This window comes from Gadus chalcogrammus, chromosome 23, assembly GCF_026213295.1.
Source record: "Gadus chalcogrammus isolate NIFS_2021 chromosome 23, NIFS_Gcha_1.0, whole genome shotgun sequence".
NCBI lineage: Eukaryota > Metazoa > Chordata > Actinopteri > Gadiformes > Gadidae > Gadus > Gadus chalcogrammus.
Window position 1 is genome coordinate 8,121,146 of NC_079434.1, and position 8,680 is coordinate 8,129,825.

General features: G+C 46.8%; 2 long non-coding RNA genes across 4 annotated transcripts; both read right to left on the bottom strand.

Annotated features, from left to right (window-relative positions):
• Positions 1-1,995: 1,995 nt before the first annotated feature.
• Positions 1,996-4,266, bottom strand: LOC130377298 (uncharacterized). Of its 2 annotated transcripts, none has more exons than XR_008894142.1 (8): positions 4,129-4,266; positions 3,783-3,901; positions 3,426-3,627; positions 3,076-3,156; positions 2,920-2,998; positions 2,734-2,846; positions 2,353-2,471; positions 1,996-2,197 (listed from the first exon to the last, which is right to left on the bottom strand). It is a non-coding gene; the product is annotated as an uncharacterized LOC130377298 (long non-coding RNA). The 2 variants fall into 2 exon arrangements; XR_008894143.1 differs by having other exon boundaries at positions 2,353-2,494.
• Positions 4,267-4,310: 44 nt separating this feature from the next.
• Positions 4,311-5,624, bottom strand: LOC130377299 (uncharacterized). 2 transcript variants are annotated; one of them, XR_008894145.1, is made up of 6 exons: positions 5,555-5,624; positions 5,207-5,334; positions 4,846-4,883; positions 4,726-4,810; positions 4,491-4,571; positions 4,311-4,393 (listed from the first exon to the last, which is right to left on the bottom strand). It is a non-coding gene; the product is annotated as an uncharacterized LOC130377299 (long non-coding RNA). The 2 variants fall into 2 exon arrangements; XR_008894144.1 differs by having other exon boundaries at positions 4,726-4,883.
• Between the last annotated feature and the right edge of the window lie 3,056 nt (positions 5,625-8,680).

Below are 8,680 nucleotides of genomic sequence, written 5' to 3' on the forward strand. Positions count from 1 at the left end.
ACCTACTCCTACTCTGTGGCTTTAGCAGCCATAGCAGGTAATGAGTCAGACTCTGATGCTCGCTGAAATGGCTGCGGAAAAGCAAATAACCAGGTCTACAGGAGGATCATACTGCATTGCTGCAGTAATCAATTATATAGGGCCAAGGCAACTGGGGTAATCATACATTTCCACAGGCTACCTTTGAATAGGAAACCAGCCCTTATTACATGGCTGGCAGCCTTAAAACTGGCTAACCCTCCGATAGCCCCTGTCACGTCAGGCCCCGTCCACACGAAGCCGAATCGGGCGAAACCGCTCCGGTTTCGATCTATCCGGTTTCGGAGTATCTCCGTAAAGACGGAGTCAAGCGTAACCGGGTAGATCTGTAGAAACGCTGTAGTACACATGCCAGGCCCATAAGGGGCGCTGCTTCTGCTACAGAAATCCAGAAGAAAATTAAATAAGAAGAACAGGCAAGCATGCGCATAAAGGCTGCCCCCCGAACCACTAACAACACAAACAAACAGTCAGTCAACAGTCTTAATAAATAATGGCTTAGCAACCCAACAAGGGACATGATCTGCTGCAGAACGATTACAAGCCTGTGGTCCGCCATCATCTTTGTTGTGAGTTCTGAGACTCTGCGGGCTTAACAGTCATTGGCTAGAGGGTCGAGGGGTGGGGCGATGACGTCATCGTTTACGGTTTCAGTCGGTTTCAGGCATCCACACGAATCCGGGTAGATTTGAAACCACCTCCGAGGGAGGTTTCAGAAGTTTACGGTTTCGGTCAGCGGATTCGCCGGCTTCGTGTGGACGGAAGGCCGAACCGTACAAGACCTTTGCGGTTTCGCCATGAAATCGGCTTCGTGTGAACGGGGCCTCAATCTCCACAAGCTAGCACTCCGACCATAAAGTGTATAAACTATTACTCCGACGATGTCACACATCTATGTTTCCAACCTGCTAATTAAACCACGTCGGGTCTGTAAACAGATGTTCCACATATGTTCCTTGCATGTCTGGGTTCAGGTTCAGGGTCTGCGTTCAGGGCCTAATCGACCAGGTAAACACGCGTCCTGCCGTCCTCCGAGCTCCAGGAAACCAAGTTCCAGGGTAATATTTAGCTCAGACGTCGTTCACTCAATACATTCATGATCCAAAATCTGACCACAGCTTACCTCAGATCTGGTGAACTTGGCTTTTATTTCTTTCACTTCATATGTTTCGACCAATCCTGTTGCTGGAGGCAGAGCTATTTGCAGACAAACTAGACTAGCCCATGAACATTTTAAAATGTAAATAGACATTCCTGTATAATTAAGGTGTCTAAGGCTCCCTCTGCTGGACAACAGTCTCACACAAACTACATTTTCCGTTTGAACCAACGTAGCTATAGTACATTGTACATTGACGTGAGACGGGTTAGTGGATTGAACGTGTTGTAGTAGCAGAGAATGGCCTGCGGGGCAGTATGTACATTGTTAAATACATGAATAGGCTTGAATTTAGTAGTAATATGGAGGTTTCATATTTTTACGAAATGGATTATGTGAACATTACTGAATAACAATCATGTATATTAAATGTATTGCAGGAGTTTAGCTTGACATTAACCACGTTAAAGGACAATTAAATGAACCGCACCAAACATGTAGAAGTCAATGTGGGATTTTAATATATAAACAAAAACACTTGACAGAAGTTTGATACAATTTTTTAAAGGAAAGCCGAGGAAAACATTTTCCCAAATGAATCTTTTCAAAATGTCACCACCATTCCGAAAGCAAGTGAAGAGGTTTGTGTAAAAGCAGTCCTCCCTGACCAGCTCTGTCCCTGACTCTAAACCCTGACTCTCAACCCTAACGCTAAACCCTCTGAGGGCAGGAAGACGCGCCTTCCGTGTAAAGGTTTGAACCACAAAGAAGAAAGAAAAGAGGAAGCAATAGAGAGTAGTGAAGTAGTGAGGTTAGTGACAGACGTGAGGGAAAGGCGTGTGGAAGCACAAGGTTACATGTGGGGTCAAGAAGATCACTCCCACTGGAGGTCATTGATCCATCAGCCTCAGACTGCTGAGCTCAGCAGGTCTTCTGGAGGACGAGGCTCAGATGAACTGAGGAGACGGGACCAGCAGGATGTCAGGATCAGGGCGGGTTTAGCTCAGGTGTGTCTACCCCCGACCAAACAGGATCAGGTGAGGTTCAGCTCAGGTGCGACTGCCCGGACCAAACAAGGACATTGATTAGGTTCAATATTCAAAAGATGCAACATTATCTGAACCAAAGATAAGTCATTAAGGAGCAGGCAGGCTTTAGGGCACCTTGCTCAAGGACGCATCACTGTATTCTGAGGACTTGAACCTGGCACCTACCTAGTCCACTATGTCCAGATAATGCAAACTTATGAGGAATCCTTGATGGTAGTGCTGGTGGTCCTCAGGATTTGCCTTCCAGATGTACGGCTTCTCCATCAGTCTTCCAGATTCCTGGTCTGGTTACAAACGTAATTTGTCTCTAATGTAAGGTAGCAAACACAGTAGTAGTTTGTCTCTAATGAAAGGTAACAAACACAGTAGTAGTTGGGCTCTAATGTAAGGTCAAAAACACAGGAGTAGTTGGGCTCTAATGGCACGTAACAAAGTAGCAGCTGTAGTTTGTCTGGTAAACAACCACAATAGTATGCCGTAACTTGTACTGGACAAACTAATCCTGCATTACAACAAGTCCACTCGGTTTATTTTAGGCAAACTTACGAAGGATCCTGGTTGGTGGAGTGATGTCGTCCTCCAGAGTCTTGGCTCCTCCATCAGCTCTCCTCAGCCAGAGTCCTGGTCTGGAACAAACAGCGCGAGTCTGGCCCTAAAGTCTGGTAACAAACATGTAGTTTGTCTCATTTTTAAGCCCTTTATTTCCAGTTTGTTTGGTTAATACAAACTTACAATCCTTGTTGGTAGAGTGATGGTCATCCTCCAGATTCACGGCTCGCCTAACAGCTCGCCTCCGCTCCAGAAACATATTCTAGTAAGAAAACACAGCGGTAGTTGGTCAACGCATGTCAAAGTAACAGCTGTATTTTGCCCTTTTTACAAACTAACGAGGAATCCTTGTTGGTCGATTCCGAGTCGTCCTCCAGCGTCTCAGCTCCTCCAGCAGCTCTCCTCAGACAGAGTCCTGGTCTGGAACAAACAGCGGAAGTCTTGCTTCAACATGTGGTAAAACAGATGTAGTCGTCTGGTATATATGGTTCAAACGCTCCTCCCTGACCAGCTCTGTCCCTGACCCTAAACCCTGACTCTCAACCCTAACGCTAAACCCTCTGAGGGCAGGAAGACGCGCCTTCAGTGTAAAGGTTTGAACCACAGAGAAGGAAGAAAAGAGGAAGCAGTAGAGAGTAGTGAAGTTAGTGACAGACGTGAGGGAAAGGCGTGTGGAAGCACAAGGTTACATGTGGGGTCAAGAAGATCACTCCCACTGGAGGTCATTGATCCATCAGCCTCAGAATGCTGAGCTCAGCAGGTCTTCTGGAGGACGAGGCTCAGATGAACTGAGGAGACGGGACCAGCAGGATGTCAGGATCAGGGCGGGTTTAGCTCAGGTGTGTCTACCCCCGACCAAACAGGATCAGGTGAGGTTCAGCTCAGGTGCGACTGCCCGGACCAAACAAGGACATTGATTAGGTTCAACATTCAAAAGATGCAACATTATCTGAACCAAAGAGACGTCATTAAGGAGCAGGCAGGCTTTAGGGCACCTTGCTCAAGGACGCATCACTGTATTCTGAGGACTTGAACCTGGCACCTACCTAGTCCACTATGTCCAGATAATGCAAACTTATGAGGAATCCTTGATGGTAGTGCTGGTGGTCCTCAGGATATGCCTTCCAGATGTACGGCTTCTCCATCAGTCTTCCAGATTCCTGGTCTGGTTACAAACGCAATTTGTCTCTAATGTAAGGTAGCAAACACAGTAGTAGTTTGTCTCTAATGAAAGGTAACAAACACAGGAGTAGTTGGGCTCTAATGGCGCGTAACAAATTAGCAGCTGTAGTTTGTCTGGTAAACAACCACAATAGTATGCCGTAACTTGTACTGGACAAACTAATCCTGCATTACAACAAGTCCACTTTAGTTTATTTTAGGCAAACTTACGAAGGATCCTGGTTGGTGGAGTGATGTCGTCCTCCAGAGTCTTGGCTCCTCCATCAGCTCTCCTCAGCCAGAGTCCTGGTCTGGAACAAACAGCGCGAGTCTGGCCCTAAAGTCTGGTAACAAACATGTAGTTTGTCTTATTTTTAAGCCATTTATTTACAGCTTGTTTGGTTATTACAAACTTGCGATCCTTGTTGGTAGAGTGATGGTCATCCTCCGGATTCACGGCTCCCCTACCAGCTCGCCTCCGCTCCAGAAACACGTTCTAGTAAGAAAACACAGCGGCAGTTGGTTAATGTCAAAGTAACAGCTGTATTTTGCGCTTTAAGTCAACCATGTACAGTAAGTAAATACAAACTTACGAGATATCCTTGTTGGTCGATTCCTAGTCGTCCTCCAGCGTCTCAGCTCCTCCAGCAGCTCTCCTCAGACAGAGTCCTGGTCTGGAACAAACAGCGGAAGTCTTGCTTCAACATGTGGTAAATCAGATGTAGTCGTCTGGTATATATGGTACACACGCTGGTAGTTTGTGGTAACAGTATTCTACGAGAAGTGGCAGTGAGGGTGATGATCACTTCAGAGTCAAGCTCCATCTACCCCACGACAGACGTCCTTCACCAGGCAGGGCCTCCACCAGCTCCTCCACAAGGCAGGGCCTTCAGCACGACTCCTCCATCAGCTCCTTCAGCACGGCTACTCCATCAGCTCCTTCAGCACGGCTCCTCCATCAGCTCCTTCAGCCATGGATTCCTGGTCTGGTTGTAAACACAGTTGGTCTCAGCAATAAATCACCTGTGGACGCAACACACCCCACCTCCTGCATCTGAGGTTCACTTGTAAATTGGAAGACAAATTGAAACACTTAAAAGACAACGTCTGCAGATTGTCGCGTTCAGCAATTCATCCACTACGGTCGTAGCAGAACTAGTAACATTAATGGCTCATATGACTGTTGCATAACCCCCGTATGAATTAACTCAAATCACAGCTTGGCACACATTTAAAGTCATAAGATGATCAAAACCAGACCTAAACTACCGTGGATTTTAGTGTTTCAGATGAGCTTGGTGATGGTTACCCTCTGGTCCGGTGCTGCAGGCCGCTGGTCTCCAGCCTCAGTCTCCGGTCCAGCCTGGCACCACAAGCCTCCGGTCCCCAGCCTCTCAGCCTCGCCTTTCAGCTACAGCAGCAGATTTATATCAGCATCTGCCCAAAAATAAACTTAATTGACTCATCCGAAACCGAGTTACACAATTAATTGAACTATTATTTTATAACTCCAGGCTAGAAATGATTTGAAACCAGACATGAGCATCCCGTTTTTTGGGAATGAAGACAGAGCAGTCCACAAGTTTAAAGAAGTGGTTCAGGCCATGCATTGTAACTGACCTGAGAAGACTCTACTCACACACACCAGAGCACTGACCTGTTCTGGGGGACTTCTGACAGGAGGTGGAGGTCTGGCTCTGGGTGAGGAGGTGGAGCTCTTGCTCTGGACGAGGAGGCAGACACCTTGGGACAAACTACATGTTACCTTTTTAACCTTGCACAGCTCTAGTATCTTCTACTGTAACATGTGGGAATGACGGCCATTATTTTAGCTTCGATATTATCCAGTTGCTAACTCTGCACCAAAGTTGTTTAACGTCTTAACTTCTGTGGCAATTAATCACAGCAGATATTTAGAACGTACAAAAGCTGAAGTAACAAAGAACACTAAGCAGTATCGATATTAAATCAAATTTACTCAGCCATATTCAGGTGCTGGGTTCCTTGAAGAAATGTCAAATTGTCTTCCACCTTGAAATGATTTTCAGCCTTCACTGATGTCAAAAAATGGGGCCGCAAGTAGAACGCCGTTCTGTACGCAGCGAGAGTCCCGTCAACGTAAAAGTACGGCGCAACCATCGGAAATTATCAACATATTCGAGGTTACGCAAATACAATCCAGAACGTTCCGCCAGATTCCCTTAGGGGACTCCCGTCCAACTAACTGCCAGGTGGTTTCTTATGGTTGTCAAGACTACAACGTTCTATGCTAACCATTGGGACTAAATCAAGTGACCGCACTCAGAACCTTCCACGGCGGGAAGCACAAACCGTCCAACTGGAATCCGAACATTCCGGCCGGAACCAACCAAAGAAAAAACTGAACCAGCGCCTCACCTTGAGCTGAACGGAGGAAGATCCTGAAGTCCAGCGATGGTCTTCATTAAAAACACAGCCAACAGACTTACCTTGAGGAGATCTGTTTGTTGCTGTTGGTCATTACTACTACTACTATGCACCCAGTGTGTACAAGTTATATCACTCAAAACCATACGAAGAAGCAAATTACCATGTACAACAACTTTAAACCTAAAATCATTCAATACCGTGTCTACATTTTACAATTATCTAGATTATTCAGGGTACAAACCATACAGAGCAAATCTAAACGTTGAGCTCACCGAGAGCCGACCATAGCCCTGCAACGTCACCCTGACCGCCTCATCACCAACAGCAAATCATGCCAGCCAGCCAACACATGTACAGCTCCAGTGAGAAGTGAGCATCTGAGTGAAAAGACTGCCCATATTAAAAAGCCCTATTCCTGAACTATCCAACCATCTTCATGGTTTAAAGATTTACAGACTTGACATTCCATTGTGTTCTAATCCCCTTAGTCTGCTCCCACATTACTTATAAAACTCAACATCGCCATCACTAGAGTGTTGCATCCTACTCATGGGGTGTGGTCTGAGTGAGCAGAGATGCATGCTGGGATACAGTGCTGTCTGAAGTCTTCAGTTCTATAGAAACGCCCCTCAGGAGAAACCAAGTGTTTGAGAATCTGTCGTGACATCAGTTACATGAAATGGAATATCCTTCAAGATGGCGCCAGGATTCTCAGAGGAGAAAGGCCAAGAGGAAGATGTGTGGGTTCTTCCTCTCAGCCAGTAGAACACAACAACGGTCTTCATCAGAGTACCATGGAACACTTTGAAACATTCTCCTCTTTACATCTTGAAGCCCCAGTGAAGGTTCCCTTACCTCCTCAGCTGAAGAGCAACACTTCAGCTCGAAGAGCGCACTAGCTGGAGTTCCCGGATTGGTTCTGATTTAAGGGAACCAATCGTTCAGCTAGGCCTGTCCGAAACAAATACAGTTCAGCCTGAGAAGACGTGCAACTGAGAGCAAGACAAGATCCACAGGGCTCTCCATCAATCCAGCCAGGTAGGAAGAGCCGTCTCATTACAGGTCTGAAGGTCATCTTGAATATCCATTTAGGTCCCTATCCAACGTCACTCTCCTTGTGGAATTCCTTTTGGTGTCCATCCTCCATTGATCCTGATTGGTGTAGTCCTAGTTTGAAGTCACTGATCTGAACACACCACTTGCATCCTTTTACACTTGAGTTGGGTACTCTCCTTCCTGCCCAGTGTTTTGGATATCGCTCCAGAGCGTCGCTCAGGGCTCTTCATGTCTACTGGAGGCCCTTAAGTAAACGTGTGGCCGTCCATCAGGTATGATTTAGTTGACCATTCCAATATCCCAAGCCAATCACGCAGACCCCCGTATGAACATTATCACTGTCAAAGCAAGGCGGACACACACACACACAGACCCCATGCCAGGTGTGAGTGGGAGACACACACAGAACCCTAGCGATACTGAAAAATCTTCCATCTCATGTCACACACACACACACACACACACACACACACACACACACACACACACACACACACACACACACACACACACACACACACACACACCACCGAGCCATAAAAGGCCAAACAATCATGCAGGGTAAAAACCTCATGCCAAATAACATTCCATCACCCCCCCCCAGCTCTCCTGCCAGGGCACCCATAACAGAACAACCAATGTCTCCAGAGACGTAAATCATGTACAACATTCTTCAGTGGCGTCCCACATTGGTGATGGATTATGCTTGGCGTCTCCAAAATGTGTCCGAGGTTGATTCAACGTCTCTGAAGTCATGTCTTTGTAGTCCAGTGGTTTCCTGAATGCAAACGGTGCAGCTTTAGTCAGCCTGAGGACAGGAAGGAGGTCATCTGTTCAGAAGACCACCCAGTGGAGGGGGTGGCTCTTGAGGAGCAGGATCCATCTGGGGATGGCCCCAGATTAAGACCTTCTTGGAAATGAAACTGTTCCTGAGGAGTCACGATGCCTGGAGGGGACTGTTAAATGTGTTCCATGGTTCTGTGTCAGACTGAAGTTGCGTTTCAGTCGTTGAGATGAGGAGCCCCCTCATCTTCCCCTGGTGTTTCTCCTTCTGAACCCCTGTCTCCATCTTTAAGAGCATTCCAGTCCATGTAACTGACGTCACGACAGTTTCTCAAACACTCGGTTTCCCCTGAGGGGGCGTGTCTACAGACCTGTAGACTTCAGACATCTCTGTATCCCAGTATGCACCTCTGCTCACTCAGACCACACCCTCATTAGTAAAGCAAGACTCACGTGAAGAAGATGCAGAGCTCAGGAGAGTAGAATGAAAGAAGACTGAAGATATCAGAACCCAACCTATTACTCCAGCTTACAA